This window comes from Henckelia pumila, chromosome 1 (assembly GCF_033568475.1).
Source record: "Henckelia pumila isolate YLH828 chromosome 1, ASM3356847v2, whole genome shotgun sequence".
Classification (NCBI taxonomy): Eukaryota; Viridiplantae; Streptophyta; class Magnoliopsida; order Lamiales; family Gesneriaceae; genus Henckelia; species Henckelia pumila.
Window position 1 is genome coordinate 135,597,697 of NC_133120.1, and position 8,696 is coordinate 135,606,392.

Sequence of the window (8,696 nt, forward strand, 5' to 3'; positions counted from 1 at the left end):
TCTTAGATTTAATTTTATTTCTTGAATTTTTCTTAAGAATTCATGAATGTTAGTGGCTAAGTTTTAATTCTTGGTTGAGGAAGACAAACCCTTTGAAGTTTATTTATTCGTGAGATTTTGATTTTGATTGTTTAATTTTTATTTGAGTATCAAGAGTTGTTTGGAATTGAGTGTTATGCTTGTGTGTTTGATTATTGGCTGATTATCTAATAATTTTCTCATACAATCTAAAGCTAAATTATAAATCAAATCCGTAATTTTTTGATCCCTTTAATTTGTGAAGCAACTATGATTAATAATTTCCTCTTGTGAATTTGTTAATTCCTAGGAAAAACATTTGACTAGATTAAATACAACTGCTTGTGTTTGTATTGTTTAGCTTCATCAATTTCACTAGTTTGAATGCTAGCTTGGGTTTAAACCTTAATCGCTTGTATTTGGGTTAATCAATTGGTAAGGGTTGATTTAGAACTCTTATGTCTAATTAACTAAAATTAAGGTGAGATATGAATTAAATTTCCAATTATGAATATTCATTGAGACTTAATTATTTTTAGAGAATCGATGATCGAGATAATAACTTCAAGGGTGTAGTCGATCGATACCAAGACTTGTTTTTAATTGATTTCTTCGTTCAAATCCTAATTTTGTATGCTAGTTAATAAAATTTAGTTTAATCTGTTTTTAATTTTAGTAGTTAAATTTAAAATCCAAAACCCCCTATTTAATTATTTTCAATAATTTTGAGAATACAGTAAAATTCACTTTCCTCGTGGGAACGATCCCTACTCTCGGTAATACATATATTTTATTTATCTGAGTTGAGTCGGGTAATTTGGGACCCCCGTTCAGAATCAAAAACCCTTATGCATTACTTTTCCGACTATAGAAGCTAATGCTAATTTTGAGTTAAAATCTGGGCTAATACATGGTAGCGCTTAGTCGTGTCGCGCCAAATTAACCCAACTCAGATTAACTAAATAAACATGTAGTAGCAAGAGTAGGGATCGTTCCCACGAGGAAAGTGAAATTTATTTGTGTTCTTAAAAATACTGGAAATAAATAAAAGGTGATTTTAGATTTTAAAAACTAATATGCAAGAATTAAAATAAGAAAGATCAATAAACTAACGAGACTTGGTATCGGTCGACTACACCCTTGAAATTATTCATTCGATCATCGATTTCCTAAAAATAATTAATTCACTTTGAATATTCATCATTGAAAATATAATTTCTGTTCCACCTTAATCTTAGTTAATTAGACACCAGTGTTTTAGATTAACCCTTACCAATAAATCAACCCAAATACCATCGATTTAGATTTAAATCTAAGGTAGCATTTATATGAGTGAAACTGATGAATCCAGACAACACATGCACCACCGGATGTATTTAGCCTAGCCAATTGTTGTTTCTACGATTTAACAAATTCAACAACAGAAAATATTAATCATAGTTGCTTCAAAAATCAGATGATTCAAACAATTACGGATTTGAATTCTAATTTAGCAATAGATTGTATAGCAAAATCCTATGGTGATCAATCCTAAAATCTCACATACAAGCATGGCAATCAATCCAAAACAACTCTTGATACACAATTTGGAATTAAACAATAGAAAACTGAATCTCACAAATAATATAACTCATGAGTTTGTCTTTCTCAACCATGTAATAAAAAAAAATTAAATCTAAGAAAAAGAAAGATAAAACCTAGCCGCCAAGAGAATTCATCAAGCTTTCTGCCATCCAAAGATCTTCAGAATGATTCCTAAGACTCTAAAATTCGAGATATATATTTTAATTAAAGCTAGAGTCCTTAAAAATAAAAATTCCTCATTTACAGATTTTTTCCCGAACAGCCCGTCTCGCTCGATCGGTAAAGATTGACCAATCGAGCGAGCATATTTTCCCAATCTTATTGTTTTCCAATTCCTTGGCACCGCTCGATCAGTAGGATCTTGCGGATCGAGCGGCATATTTTATCTCCTCAAATCTGTACGCAACCAAGCACCTTGCACAGATCATATCTCAACATGCGCAATCGCGCAACTCAATTCTTCAACCGCGCTACACATGTGCGAACAAGTACTGCAAACAATAAGAATTAAGCGCAAACATGTAGTGCGTTTGCACAACTTCTTGTGCAAACAATAATCCTCCAAGCGCAATTGCACTCCATCATCATTCTTCAACACTTCTCTTGTTTTCCAGTAAAATGCGACGTACTACACAATAAATCCGGGAATATGTTATGCAGACATGATAAATAAAATAAGAACAAAATGCTAAATTACAACATATAAATTCATGCAAAACAAGAACAAAATGATATTAAAATAAGCAACACAAACATTACTATCAAATACCCCTACACTTAATCCTTGCTCGCCTTCGAGCAAGTATGCAAAAGCAAAATGAAAACACAACAAAAACATAAGCAAGGATGAATCATACACAACATAGCCTCAGAGAAGTTTTCCCACAAAAAACAAACTCACAACGACTCTCGATTATCAATGATACACCTTCAGTCGAATGCGAACGTGCGTGTGTGACATGTTACCCCAGATACATGCAACTTCAAAAGACAAAGCTTCAAGACTGTTCGCCGATCTAAAACAAATCAGTGCAAGTTAAGTACATCTGGAGTACTCAAAAGCCCATGCAAGCACGTAAATTTTTTAAGCATTACATAGCCTGGGTACCGAGGGGTACTACTACATAGAGTTTTGTTTATATATAGAATACCAACGAGTACTTTTATGTAGGTGCAAATAATTATATCGATCAGATGTAAAAAGAAATATTCAATCAAATTAATTCAGTAATTTGGTTTATCATTTTGGTGTATCGATTATCTATTTATTAAAATATTGACTATTGGTTTATAATATTTCAGACATAAAAAATAATATTTCTCATAGATCGAGTCAAAGATTGAGTCAGAATAGTGCATAACAATTTCAGAGTCTCAAAATGTCACTTCAATAAGTTGCACTGCTGTGGCACAGAGTGTTGGCGTACCTCCGCCCCTCGCCTTGGCTATTGTCACTTTCTACCATGGCAAGCCACTGCCTCCCTACTCTGCCCACTTTAATTTTTGAATTGACCAGAATTTATCAAAATTTTTCTTATGGTTTATTTATTTTTTTTTATTTTTTCAATTTAATTACATATGTGTAAGAGACAAAAAAAAAAAACTATGGAAATTCCGAACGTGATTTTTTAAATTAATTATTAGCAAGATAGAGCTTGGACAGCTCCGATATAAAATCAAGTGTCATATATATATATATATATATATATATATATATATATATATATATTCAAGTGTCATATATATATACATTCCCTGCCCAACTTGTCCCCGACCACAAAAACCTGCTACCGGGTTTTAGTTGTTTTTTTTAAAAAAATTCCATATCACTAAAACCCACTACTGGGTTTGGTTTTCGGGGATAAGTTGGGAATCATTGGTTGGACAGCTGAAAATTTATATATATATATACCTGGTTGCAGCGGAAGTTTGAATTTACCTCAAATTTTTAACCCGTTCTAATGTCTATAAAGTACTTCTTTTTATCTACCGTGAATCTATAGGTATTTGATTACTAATAGAATAATCTAATCTATCCACAGGAAACAATGGTGATATTATATTCCATGTATGGTAACAAATTAAAGAAAAAGAGAGAACTAGATAATGTTATGTGATTGTGCTTTGTCTTGTTCTAATATCTGATGATGTATATATAGTTTTTTCAAAGTGGGTTGGACCACTGAGTTGGCTCGCTCGCTCTATTACATAGGCGGGTTTGGTTCACATATTTCCAATCCGTCTGATATCCCGGGAAGCCGGGGGCTATCATTTAGCTCGGGGTACAGGTAGGGTTTCCCGTGTTCTTGGAATGGAGAGCACAGGTCAGGGGTTGATGTTCTTGAAAGGTAATCTCGAAAGATCGAAATCCATGCTGAGAAATGATGAGCTAACTTGGGCATCCCCCGGGAATAGCGGAGAAACAATGATTAAAAGCATGGGAATCCCCCGAAAATTGCGGAGAAGCAATGATGAAAAGCATGGGCATCACCCGGGAATTGTAGAGCAATGATGAACAAGCATGGGCACCACCCGAGAATCGCGGAGGAGCCCACATTTCCCAAGCCTATAAATACCCCACGACCAGGTATAACAGCAGAGACGAAAAATTCCGATTTTACATATACTCTCTATATTTCCTTTGATTTTTCATCCTATACACATTCTCTTTGCTAACTTAAAAATAGAAGTGGCCACACCGGAACTAACATGTTGTGTTTTAAGTGTGTGAAGAGCTCGTAAACATAGAGTACTCATCATCCATTCATTTTGCTTATATCTCTCAGAGCCCTCCTGTAGTGACCCGCACCATGATCACCTACTAATCAGAAGCTTAAGCTTGCAATTAATCAACAAGTAATCTTAATCAGAGCAAATGCGGTTATTTTAAAATAAACCAATACCAGAAAGTAAAGCCTAGTGGTCAAGCCTGCCATCCGGCATTGGTCACCACCTAATCTCCCTGACCTCAGGAATAACAACTTGCATCTGCCCCATTGAATGGGGTGTTCAGATAACAGAAAACAACCGGAAGTGAGCCTAACACGCTCGGTATGAGAGTATGAGTATACATTATTATATGCGCATGAATGCAAATGAACTGGGTACCAAGACACTTAGGTCAAGAAACTAGCTCATAGACTGGGCCCAGGTATATAGCACGCTGCGTCGTCGCATCAGGAGGTGGCTCCTATACTTGATGGATAACGGTGACCAGATACTAGTACAAGTGTCCAACCATAACGGTGACCTGACACAGGACTTATGTATCCAACCATCCACAAACTCTAGGGTGAGCGCCCTACTACAGGTTACATCTAAGATAAAGGCACAATATGCTCATTTATGCATTATACAGTCGTGACATGATATATATAAAGGCATATAAAATATCAATCATATAATCCATGCATACTCAATCTGGATATCTCGAATAATACTTATGTACCTTACTAAGACATATCCTAGAAGCCCCCATCTAGGTCCAAGCCTACCATGCAGCACTACAATGCATAAATACCATGCATTAACTAGCATGTCAAACATCACCTACTAGGCCCTAAAAGCCTTAATTAAACTATAGCCTACTCCCTATTTACTATAGGGAACCAGAGTCATACCTTCATCCGTTGTCAGCCCGCTGATGACGCATTCCCCAGAGCCTGGGCATAGCCTAGCTACGACCCCTGGACATCTCTCCAGAGCTCCGCTGCTCGGCCGATACTACGAACACTGTCCATTATATACAAAACTACTACTACTTGTTGGGGATTGGTAGCGTGTTTAGAGGGGTGTGAATACACACTCTAAAATTCTTTGCAAATACTGAAGATATTAAGTAAATGTTATTCTAATTAATTGGTTTTTCTTAGCTTCCTATATGAAACAAAACTATTGTAATAGTGTTGAAATGGCTCTCTAACAGTTAGGTGATAATGTTGGAAGTATGATGCAATGCAATAAAGAGACCAGAGTTTGTTTATGAATGTTCGGAGCTCAATATCCTACGTCACTCCTTCTTCCTCATGGAAAAGATACACTAGAAGACTTTGACTATTACAATGTTTGAAATACACCCGATCCAAGTTAGGACTTATCACTGCCTAAAGTGGAACTCTTAGATTTACACAGATAAGATTCTAAGCTCTTATCAAGCTTCTTTGGTTGATGATGATTGTTGCTAAGATATTTAAAGCTTAGATGCTCAGATCCTTGAAGTGAACTAAGTTTTCTTCAAACATCGATTTGGATTTGAGTAACCCTTGAAGGATCTCTTGAAGATCAGATAGGCTTTTGCTTTAGCGAAGGGTTGTATGAGCAGTCGAGAATTCAGAGAATTCGTGTGCTAAAGATACTTAGACAATGTGTTGGTTTTTATTTTATTCTTTTCTCTGAATAAGCTCTTGATATTTATATCTTCAATTGAAACGTCTCTATTGCTTCGTTAAGAGCCCCTTCAAGATGGTAGCCTAAAACGTCTTATCATGTACATAGATGACAGACTAGTTTCCTCTTTAGATGGATCGAAGCCTGCTAGCATTCTGAATGTCTGTTCTGCAGTTGATTTAATGTCCATTCAATGTGTCTTCACATTAAATGCAATTTATAGCTATCGAAGCTTTATCGGCTAGCTTCATAAATGCTTGTCCTTTCGCATTTAAGTCGTCTTGTCAAGTGTACGTTAGAAACTGTTTGAATATCAGTCTTGTACTCCGGTTGACATATATTCTGATACAAGAGATTGGTTGATGTTCGAAGATCAACTGATATGTGTAGAAATGTGGACGCCAGTTGCTAGCTGATATCTGCCAGTCGGTTGACATCTGTCGGTTATTGTTTTACATAGGAAAGGCAGCTATACTATAACAATGATATATTGTTTTGTTATCACCAAAAGTCAGGATTCAACAATTTTCCCTTTTTGGTGATGACAAAACCTAAGCCCCAAAAATCGTAGCAAGCGACAAGAAGAAATGAATTCATTGCGAAGATGAATTACATTGATACATAAATGTTACAAGAAATCTTAAAATGCAATAAAAATCCTATTACACCTACGTTTTTGAGATAATGAAATTTTACCTTTTGCACCGATTATTGCCTTTGCTGTTGTACTTCGTGCTTTTGTCGTTCTGTATCAAGCAATTTATTTTCTGGATCCTTTCCCTTTTTTGACATCACCACGATTGAGATGAGAGAAAATTTCTCCAAGTTGAGCACCTATAATTGCTTGAAAAGAGTCAATGTGGGAGTCAATGTGAGCGGTTAAATCAGCTTTCAGAACTGAAATCTTTGCAGAGGTGTTCTCATTTGTATGACGAACAGCCTGTGAGACTTGGTCTGCAGCTGTTTCCATAGCGTGAAAATTTAGTTCCTTATAGTTACTTAATTTAGTGACGCATCGGCTGATCTCAGATAATAGTCCATTGAGGCGAGACATAATAGCAGATCTAGAGCTTGCAATGCCAGAATCTTGTCCTTGAATATGGTTTCTAAGGCTCTGCATTGTAGAGCGAAAATTCTCAATTATACTTTCCAGATCATGGTCAGGAGATTCCATTGCAACAATAGAGACTAAAGCAGTTTTGGAGGTGATGCTGATGTCTTCAGCGTCTGAGGCATTGATGGTAACTGCTTGAGTATCAGCAAGGGTTCTAACAGGTGATGTAATGATGTTCTCAGCAGTTGGTGTTGTCAGGGTGATTTCGCATGTCCCGTTGTCCTGATCAAAAGGATCGGTAGGACCGGTATAAGGAACGTCATCAATAGCTGTTCTGGGTGAAGAATCAGCAGACTGGGTCTCATGAGGAGAAGATGTGGAATCTCAGGTAGAGAGTCATCAGTAGTAGCTGTGGTTGTCTCAGTCGGTCTTGATTGTGAAATATCGGGATGACATGATGTCATAGGTTCTTCAGATGTGGAGGCAATTGTTGAGTAAGACGGTGGAGATTCATCTTGTGCTGCAATAAATCATGTTCCTATGCTGTGAAGATGAGATCGTGTTGATCTGATTCATTGTGAGAGTCCATGATAGGTAGCATAGCCTTAACTTCTTGAAGGTACATTTGAATATATTCATCTGTCGGTTGAGGAATATAGTGTATCAATCGATATTCACTTAGAAATGTACTATTAACGTCTACCGACTATTTGAGACCTAAGATAACTTCACAGTCGTCTTTGGCAGTTTTGCTCATGGGTTGAAAGTTCCGTTCTCTTTGAGACAGAATATAGCGCGCGAGGCTATCACGAAGTTGTACATCAAACAATTTGAATCTGCTGAGAGCTGTGTCAAGATGAGAGGTGGCCGTAAAAACAAACATCTTATCTTCTAATTTGGCATGGTATTCCAATTTGTTCTCGTTCAAAATTTGATAATATGAGATCGTTGTTCGATAGTTGAACCATTCATCAAATTCCTTGAGCCACAATCAGACTGCTCTGAGAATACCAGAAATAATGAGCATTACTTCCATTTTTGCAACATATGGAGCTTTAAGTGGAGGCACAAAGATGCTTTTGCCTTTTCCTGAAAGATAAGTCAGGGAGTTGATTCCAGGTTTTTGAAGTGATGGCTCGGCGTGAGTTATGCCTTTAGAAGGATGAACTTGAGATCTGATGAGCGGAGCAGTATAGGTATGCACTTTGTCGGTCGAGGAAGTAGTTTCTGTGATTATGGCGACCGATATTGGAGTAATTATAACTGTAGTGCTCTCAGTTAGTGTAGGTATCAGCTTTCAAGGCGATAAAGCTGGAGCGACGGATGTAGGAAAATTACTTTGAGAATTACATCCATCAGCTGTCGAAGAGATAGCTGGAACCATCGATGCTGCAACATCGGTAGATGAGGCTTTGATTAGAGAGGTTGGAGTGTGTACAGTTGACAACAACTTTATTATTTTAGGCTTCAGTTGATATGGTTTGGGAACCTCTTTCTTCTTTGGAGAGGGAGAGAGGCTTCCGAAAACCTTAAGTAGTGGGGCATTTTCACTACCATCATCATTTGCATCGGATTCAATGTGAACAATGCTTCTGCTAGTTCGAGAACACTTCTTGTGAAGTATTGATGTGCCAGCAGCAGCCTTATGTTGTTC